General features: G+C 44.7%; 1 long non-coding RNA gene across 1 annotated transcript; it reads left to right on the plus strand.

The window, feature by feature from the left end:
- The first annotated feature begins 1,006 nt into the window (after positions 1 to 1,006).
- LOC138907159 (uncharacterized) lies at positions 1,007 to 2,219 on the plus strand. Its single transcript, XR_011414924.1, has 2 exons — positions 1,007 to 1,078; positions 1,986 to 2,219. It is a non-coding gene; the product is annotated as an uncharacterized lncRNA (long non-coding RNA).
- Positions 2,220 to 9,140: the final 6,921 nt, after the last annotated feature.

A 9,140-nucleotide genomic window follows, 5' to 3' on the forward strand; every position in this document is an offset into this window, starting at 1 on the left:
TGTTCTTGAGAATCTCATTTGATTTGGTGCTAAATTCGTAGTTTTAGGTGTTATTTTGGCAATTTGATCGCGCGAGCAAGTTCGTATGATATTTTTAGACTTGTGTGCATGTTTGGTTTGGAGCCCCGAGGGCTCGGGTGAGTTTCGAATAGGCCACGGGATGTTTTGGACTTTGGAATTTTGGTATTTTGCTGCTGCAGGTGTTCTGGCATGTCCTTCTTTGCGTTCGCGAAGGTACTCTCGCGAACGCGAAGAGTAAACTTGACAGCTGAAGATTTCTTCTTCGCGAACACGAAGGCTTGGTCGCGAACGCGAAACGATGGGGACGTTACCCTTCTCAAACACGGCAAGCCCATCACGAACGCGTAGTGTTAGGCATTGGGGAGAGGGAGTTAGTTGTTCCTTCATCGCGAACGTGAGCAATGCCTCGCGAACGCGAAGGCCAGGGGGAGTAACTGTCGCGAACGCGAGCTGGGTCTCGCAAACGCGTAGGCTTGGCAGCCAGTACCCTTCGCGAACGCGACAGTGCTCTTGCGAACGCGATGAACACTGTCGCCCAACACTTAACATAATCCAAAAACGGGATTTTAGCCAAAAATTCATTTTCTCAAAAACCAAACGGTGAGAGGCGATTTTTCAAGAGCTATTTCTTCCCCAAATTATTGGTAAGTGATTCTAAACTATTTTCTTTCAATTACCCATTATATTTCTTGAATTTTCAACCTAAAATCTAAAGTTTTCATGGTAGAATTAGGGGTTAGGGGTAGAAACTAGGAATTTCGGAAATTTGGTGATTTAGACCTCAATTTGAGGCCGGATTCCAAAACTAATTACATATTCGGGCTCGGGGGTGAATGGGTAAAAGGATTTTGGTCTGAACCTCGAGTTTTGACCAAGCGGGTCCGGGGTCGATTTTTTGACTTTTTGGAGGAAAATTTGGAAAATTTATTTTTAAAAAATAATTGATTCCTTTAGCAATATTTGATATTATTGAGTCATTTTTAATAGATACGAGTGGTTTGGAGGTGAATTCCAAAGAAAAAGCGGTGATTGACAATTAAGTGGCCTTCGGAGCGAGGTAAGTGTCATGTCTAACTTTGGCTTGAGGAAATAGGTATTATGTGTTCATTTGCTACGTGTTTGGTTGTTAAATACGATGTATAGGTGAGGTGACGAGCATCTATGCGTCGTTGTCTAGTCATAGCATGCGAGTGAAATTCTATTCTTGTTTATTTTGTAGCCTTAAATTCTACTATCCATGCTTATCGGGTTATTTGAAATGATGGGTGACTCATATCTGGTTTCACTGAGATTTGGTAACTTTCGAATATTGATTCAAGGTTGAGATTACATTGTGCTCTGGATTATGGGTAAAATATTGGTTTCCTTGTGATACTCTTATCTATTCATTATTATTAATTTTGTGATTTGTGAGGAGGAGTGTAAAACACGAAGGGTGATGCCGTGCATGCATTATTTATATTGTGAGTAAGAGTGTAAAGCACGAAGGGTGATGCCGTGCATGCATTATTTATATTGTGAGGAAGAGTGAAAAGCACGAAGGGTGACGCCGTGCCGTTCTATTTATTTATTTGGTGAGGTTGAGAGTAAAAGCACGAAGGGTGATGCCGTGCCGTTCTATTTATTTATTTATTTGGTGAGGTTGAGAGTAAAAGCACGAAGGGTGATGTCGTGCAGTTTTCCTTTGCTGTTTTAATTGCTCAATTCGTTTAAGGATTTTCTGTTTAATTCTGTCTTTTCATTATTCTCACTCTTTATGTTATATTCCCCCACTGTATGTCCCCTTCCCATTATTTCTGTGTTATTGCTTTATTTACTATTGTTGCCACTAGCATGATTATATTGTTCAGGTTATATGTGGGTCTCTTGTCCTAACCTCGTCACTACTTCGCTGAGGTTAGGCTCGACACTTACCAGTACATGGGTCGGTTGTACTGATGTTGCACTCTGCACTTTCTGTGCAGATTTTGATACCGGCTCAGGTTGATCGAGATTTGCTACTGGTCCGCTGTCCGGAGACTCAAGGTAGATCTGTCGGCGTTCACAGACCTTGAAGTCCCCCACTATCTTTTATGTCGTACTATTTTCTTTCATTGAGACAGTTGTATTTCTTTCAGACTAATACTTGTAATAAATTCTAGAATGCTCGTGAATTGTGACTCCAGATCCGGGTGGTAGTAATTAATACAGTTTTATGATATTTCGCACTTATTATATTTCAGCTTAATTAATTATTGTTATTTACTGAATGGAAATAAGAAATTGGTTTAACGATTTTTCTAACGTTGACTTGCCTAACAAGTGAAATGTTAGGTGCCATCACGGTCCCGTTGGTGGGAAATTTTGGGTCGTGAGAGTGGGAGAGGCTCGGTTGTTGGGCGCAAACTTAGTACATGATGCCTTGGATAAAGTCAAGATTATTCAGGATCGACTTCACACAACTCAATCCAGGCAGAAGAGTTATGCCGACCGTAGTCCGGGCAGGTTTTCGGAAAGCATTCATGTTGAAAATTGATAAAAATAAGAATTTATGCCTTAAAAAGTTAATTTTAGTTGACTTCGATCAATATTTTTGGTAAACGGCTCCGGATCCGTATTTTGACAGTCCCAGTGGGTCCGTATCAAATTATGGGACCTGGGCGTATGCCCAGAATCGAATTCGGAGATCCCTAGCTCAAGTTATGAATTTTTGATAAAAATTAAAAGTGTGAAATTAATTGTTTTTAAGAATTGATTGATGTTTGGCATTGTTAGTGACGGGTCCGTATTCTGATTTTGGAGCCCGGTACAGGTTCATTATGATATTTAAGACTTTTCTGTGAAATTTGGTGAGAAACGGGGTTGATTTCACGTGATTCGGACGTCCAGTTGAGAAAATAAAAATTTTAAAGTGTTCTTGAGAATTGTATTTGATTTGGTGCTAAATTCGTAGTTCTAGGTGTTATTTTGGCGATTTGATCGTGTGAGCAAGTTCGTATGATATTTTTAGACTTGTGCGCATGTTTAATTTGGAGCCCTGAGGGCTGGGGTGAGTTTCGGATAGGCCATGAGATGTTTTGGACTTTGAAAATCTGGTATTTTGATGCAGCAAGTGTTCTGGCATGTCCTTCTTCGCGTTCGCGAAGGTACTCTCGCGAACGCGAAGAGTAAACTGGGTAGCTGAAGATTTCTTTTTTGCGAACGCGAAGGCTTGGTTGCGAACGCGAAGCAATGGGGGCGTTACCCATCGCGAACGTGACAATCCCATCGCGAACGCGTAGTGTTAGGCATTGGGGAGGGGGAGTCAGCCGGTCCTTCATCGTGAACGCGAGTAATGCCTCACGAACGCGAAGGCCGGGGGAGAGTAACCATCGCGAACGCGAGCTGGGTCTCGCGAACGCGAGCTGGGTCTCGCGAACGTGTAGGTTTGGCAGACTGTACCCTTCGCGAACATTCCCTTACATTGGGTAACGGCACCTGCTCGCCCGTGCGGCGCATGCAGTTCCCCTCGCTGCAGGCCAGCCTATTTCCTTTCCCAGGTTTTCAAGCACGATCCTGTGCCTGTTGGTGGGACTCGCCCATGAGGATTGCCCCAACTTATGCCACCCGTAAGATGTCTAGGCACTTGGCCCTAGACATGTCGTGGTGCTTCATCTTAGGATCATAATCCTTGCGCCTCCTAGGGGATTGGCTTAGGACATGTCTTGTCCTTCGCCCAAGACTGAGCATCGCTCCCGCGTGCACATCCCAATCCTCAAACTTGACACTCGCCTAGTGCATCCGCTACTAGCTCGTGCCTCGCCCGAGTAAGGCAACCTTTAGTCCTTGGCCATTGTCATGCGCATTTTGTGCCATGCCTATACATAACCCTCGCGACACGCTTGCATGGTTGAACCCCACAACTGCACGTTTGCAGTGTCACCCCACAACTGCACGTTTAGGCCAACGGACCCTTGCTTGCATGGTTGAACCCAAGCCATGCTCACAAGTCGACACATGATGCCTCTAAGACAGGTGTGTCATCTATCTAATCGGTACGGAGGTCTCCTTCCAATATTCGGCAGCCCGCGGGGCTGGCCGTCCCACACATCGAGCCTCCCGCATCACTTTTATGCCCAATTCTAGCCCGAAGGCGTTGCCCCGTCCATAGAGTTCCCAAACTCGTATGGATACCTTTGACACTCCTTTGAGTCATCTTGGCAGGCCCTTGAGGTCGCCCCCAAGGTAGCTCATTCGATACGGCTTGGTGGCAGCACATATGGGGGAGGCAGGTCGGAGCTTTCATCACCTATACCCCCTTATATATGCTTAAAATTAAAAAGTCCAAGTTGCCCAAGTAGACAGATCTACGTTAGACAATCAAAAGAGCCTTTTCTCACCAGTTCATTGCCGAAATCACAACCCCAAAGTGCGGGTTGTGAAATCCTCCCACACTCATAATGTCATCGTCCCCGATGACACATCATGGCTTAGGACATCCCAGAGTCTACCTCCTCAGGTATGCCCATTTCGGCTGCCTAAGGACACCGTCTTGGCGTGACAATCTAATAGAGCATGATAAGGTGGCAGCGAATCCATAGCCAGTATGACATCAAAATCAACCATGTCAAGAAGTAGAAGATCTACACGAGACTCAAGACTCCCAAGGGTGACCACACACGAACAAAAAACATGATCTACAATAATAGCATCTCTCACTGGTATGGACACACACAGAGGACCACTCAAAGAATCACGGGGCACAACCAAATAGGAAGCAAAATAAGATGACACATAGGAGTAAGTAGATCCCAGATCAAATAGAACTGAAGCATCTCTACTGCAAACTGAAACAGTACCTGTGATAACAGCGTCAGATTACTCAGCCTCAGGCCTGGCTGGGAAAGCATAACACTGGGCTAGGCCCCACCACCCTGAACTACATCCCTGGGACTGCCTCTAACTTGCCGGTCTCCACCTCTAACGGCCTGACCTCCACCTCTAACAGTCTGGCCTCTACCTCTGGTTGCTTGACCCATGCCTCTGGCTGGCTGAGCAGGTGGTGCAACAACTGGTGTTGGGACCATGGCATGCGAACTCTGATGCTGTAAGTTGCCCGTTGCTTGAGGGCAAAATCTAGCAATGTGCCTCGGATCACCACAAGTATAACATAACTTTGGCTGCTGTGACTGCTGACCCTGAAGTTAGCCATGTCAACCTGAATAACCACCCTGATAACTCTGGAGTTGAGGTGCACTAATAGGAGCTGGTGGTGCACTGCAGGCTAGCTGGTCGGAATAATGCATTTGGGGGCCACGACCACCTGAGGTACCGTGGGATGCCTGGAGCGCTGAATGAAACGGCCTGGGAGGATGGCCTCCTACAAAAGTACTCCTGCCTCTAGGTGAGGCACCGCTGAACTCACCGGAATGACGAGGTCTCTTGTCAGACCCCTGACCTCCCTGAGTAAGAACCAGTTCGACTCGTCTGGCGACATTAGTAGTCGCCTAAAAAGAAATCTCACTCCCAGTCTCCTTAGCCATCCACAATCTGATAGGCTGAGCAAGTCCATCAATAAACCTCCTCACCCTCTCCATCAATAAACGGGTCTCATACTGAGTAACAGTCATACTGCCCTGCTGGAGACGCTCAAACTGACGGCGACACTCCTCTCTCAATGTGATAGGTAGAAACTTCTCTATGAAGAGCTGAGAGAACTAGTCCCAAGTAAGAGCAGGCGACCCAGCTGGTCTAGTCAACAAGTAATCTCTCCACCATTTCTTGGCGGAACCAGTCATCTAAAATGTAGCAAAATCGACCCCATTGGGCTCCACTATACCCATGTTCCGTAAAACCTCATGACAGCTGTCAAGATACTCCTGGGGATCCTCTGAAGGAGAACCACTGAAGTGAACAGGAAAGAGCTTGATAAACCTGTCCAATCTCCATAAAGCCTCAGAAGACATAGCTGGCCCATCTCCAACCTGTGCCGCAATAACCGGTTGAACTAATCCGACTGGCTGAGCTGTTTGAGCCTGATACTGGGGAGCTATCTTCTCCGGATCGAGAGTGGTGGAAGTCTGGGCTCCTCCTCCAGCCTGAGAGACTGCTGGTGCCATGGGAAATACGCCAGTCTGGGTCACACTCTCCATAAGGCCCACCAAACGAACCAAAGCGTCGTGAAGTACTAGGGTAGCAATGAACCCCTCCGGAACCTGAGCTGGTCCGGCAGGAACATTCTAGGCTGGAACCTTCTCGTCAAGCTCTATTTGAGGCTCCACTGCTGGGGCTACTACTCGGGCCCTAGGCTGGGCCCTGCCCCTGCCTCGGCCTCTGGCACGGCCTCGGCCTCGACCTCTGCCCCGCGTAGGAACTGTCACCGGAGGCTGTGGCTGCTGCTCAGCGGAGGAAGCAGTACGTGTTCTCGCCATTTACGAGAGAATAAGAGTAGAAGAGTTCAATTAGTATTGAGAAAGCAAAATCGCACGACAAAAAAGAATAGAAGTAAAACTTGTTCCTAAACTTCATAACCTCTGGAAGATAAGCACAGACGTCTCCGTGCCGATCCTCCAGACTCTACTAAGCTTGCTCGTAAATCATGAGACCTAAGCAACCTAGTGCTCTGATACCAACTGTCACGGCCTGAAATTTTCCACCGACGGGATCATTATGGCGCCTAACATTTCACTTGCTAGGCAAGCCAACGTTAGAGAATCATTGACCAATTCCTTATTTTCATCCAGTAATTAACAATAATTAACTAAGATGAAATATAATAAGTGCAAAATATCATAAAACTGTATTAATTACTACTACCCGGATCTGGAATCATAATTCACAGAATCAATAACAACGGGTAGAGAGAAGTTTCATAAAGAAATCAATATTTCATCAATGATTACTTTCACAATTTAACATCTCAACCTCGAATCAATATTCACAATTTTATCGACCGTGGTGGAAATGGATACAAGTCTCCCAACATTTCAACAACAACAATAAGCATGGATAACAAGATTTAAGACTACAAATATGTAAGAATGAAATTTCACTCGCATGCTATGACTAGACCACAACATATAGATGCTCGTCACCTCAACTATACATCGTATTCAACAATAAAACACGTAGCAAATACTTACACAATACCTATTCCCTCAAGCCAAAGTTAGACACAACACTTACCTTATTCCGAAGGCCACTTAATTCTCAATCACAGCTTTTCCTTTGGAATTAACCTCCAAACCACTCGTATCTATTCAAAAGTGACTCAATAATATCAAATATTCTAAAGGAATCAATTATATTTCATAAATTAAATTTCCCAAATTTTTCCTCCAAAAAGTCAAAAAATTAACCCCGGGCCCGCTTGGTCAAAACCCGAGGTTCGGACCAAAATCCTTTTACTCATTCATCCCCGAGACCGAATATATAATTGGTTTTGGAATCCGACCTCAAATTGAGGTCTAAATCCCCAAATTCCCGAAATTCCTAGTTTCTACCCTAACCCCTAATTCTACCATGAAAACTCTAGATTTTTAGGTTGAAAATTCAAGAAATGTAATGGGTAATTGAAAGAAAATGGTTTAGAATCACTTACCAATAATTTGGGGAAGAAATGGCTCTTGAAAAATCGCCTCTCACCGTTTGGTTTTTGAGAAAATGAATTTTTGGCTAAAATCCTGTTTTTGGATTCTATTAAGTGCTGGGCGATAGTGGTCATCGCATTCGCGAGAGCACTGTTGTGTTCACGAAGGGTACTGGCTGCCAAGCCTACGCGTTCGCGATGGTTAAAATTTAGCACCAAATCAAATAAAATTCTCAAGAACACTTTAAAATTTTTATTTTCTCAATTGCAAACAAACAGTAAAACACAGTTGAGAATTTCTTTGCAGGGTGGGCCAGTGCGGTCCGCACAATTACAAGTGCGGACGTAGACTGGGTTGTGCGGACCGCACAATTTGAACGTGCGGCCGCAGAAATGGAACTGCGGTCCGCATAATTTTGAGTGCGACCGCAGAATTGAAGTGCGGTCCACACAATTATGTTTGCGGCCGCACATTAGATTTTTGAAAAGTGTCAACTCTCTGATGACACAGATTGGTCTGTTCTGCGGCCACACACAGTTTTCTGCGCCCGCGGTGGAATTTTTGTGATCTGTATAATTTCAAGTGCAGCCACAGATTCAACCTCTCATGCAGTATCCTATTCTTGACTTCTGCGGACTGCACAATTTCTTATGCGGCCACAGGTTTCAAACCAAAGTCGATCACACTCCTAGGGTTTACAAAAGTTTTAAAAAATTGACGTGGTATTAACAATTAAGTAAGTCCCCATAAAGCAATTAGTAGTTTACCCAACACCGATTAAACCCCCACATGGTAGTAAAATTAAAAACTATTAAGCATACCAGATATGGAGGAGTGAAACTAAGTGATCGCAGATGTGGATGGAGTGTGGTAGATGATTGAACAAAGGATTTCAAAGTGTTAGAGTATAGAGTGCTCACAGAGGGAAAACAATTTATACAGTAGCCCAAGGCTACTTTTTATACTTAGACAGGTTGTCTTGAGGAACAAAGGAAGAGTGTGGCCACAGAGTTCCTTCTGTAGTCCGCACTCTGTTACCTGAAGGCTCAAAAGCCTTGGCTGATCTACGGTCCGCACAATTTGGGGTGCGACCGCGTATTTGGACTGTGGACCATAAAATTTGATGTGTGGCCGCAGATTGGTCATTTCTCTGACAGACCAAACTTCAGAGAGTTTGCAATTTCTCATCTCAATTTGTGCAGTCCACACAAGAATTGTGCGACCGCAGGTCCCTTCTGCTATAGCATTCAAAATTGTGTGATCCGCACTTTTCTCATACTTAGCGAATTTTCTGAGCACAGTTCCTGTAAAGCACACTCTTTTCTGCAACACACTTAAAATCCAGTTAGCACAACAATAACACCTATCTATGAAAGAAGAAAAGAAAAAGAAACCATGGGTTGCCTCCAAAGAAGGGCCTGATTTAACGTCGCGGTACGATGCAGATTACCATCACTTCAAATGAATAACTACCACCACGTGGCCATCATCAGCTTGTCCCAATTAATGCTTCACCCGGTGACCATTGACTCGGAATACCTCATCATTTTTGTTCTTCAAATTCAATGCACC

This window comes from Nicotiana tomentosiformis, chromosome 1, assembly GCF_000390325.3.
Source record: "Nicotiana tomentosiformis chromosome 1, ASM39032v3, whole genome shotgun sequence".
Classification (NCBI taxonomy): Eukaryota; Viridiplantae; Streptophyta; class Magnoliopsida; order Solanales; family Solanaceae; genus Nicotiana; species Nicotiana tomentosiformis.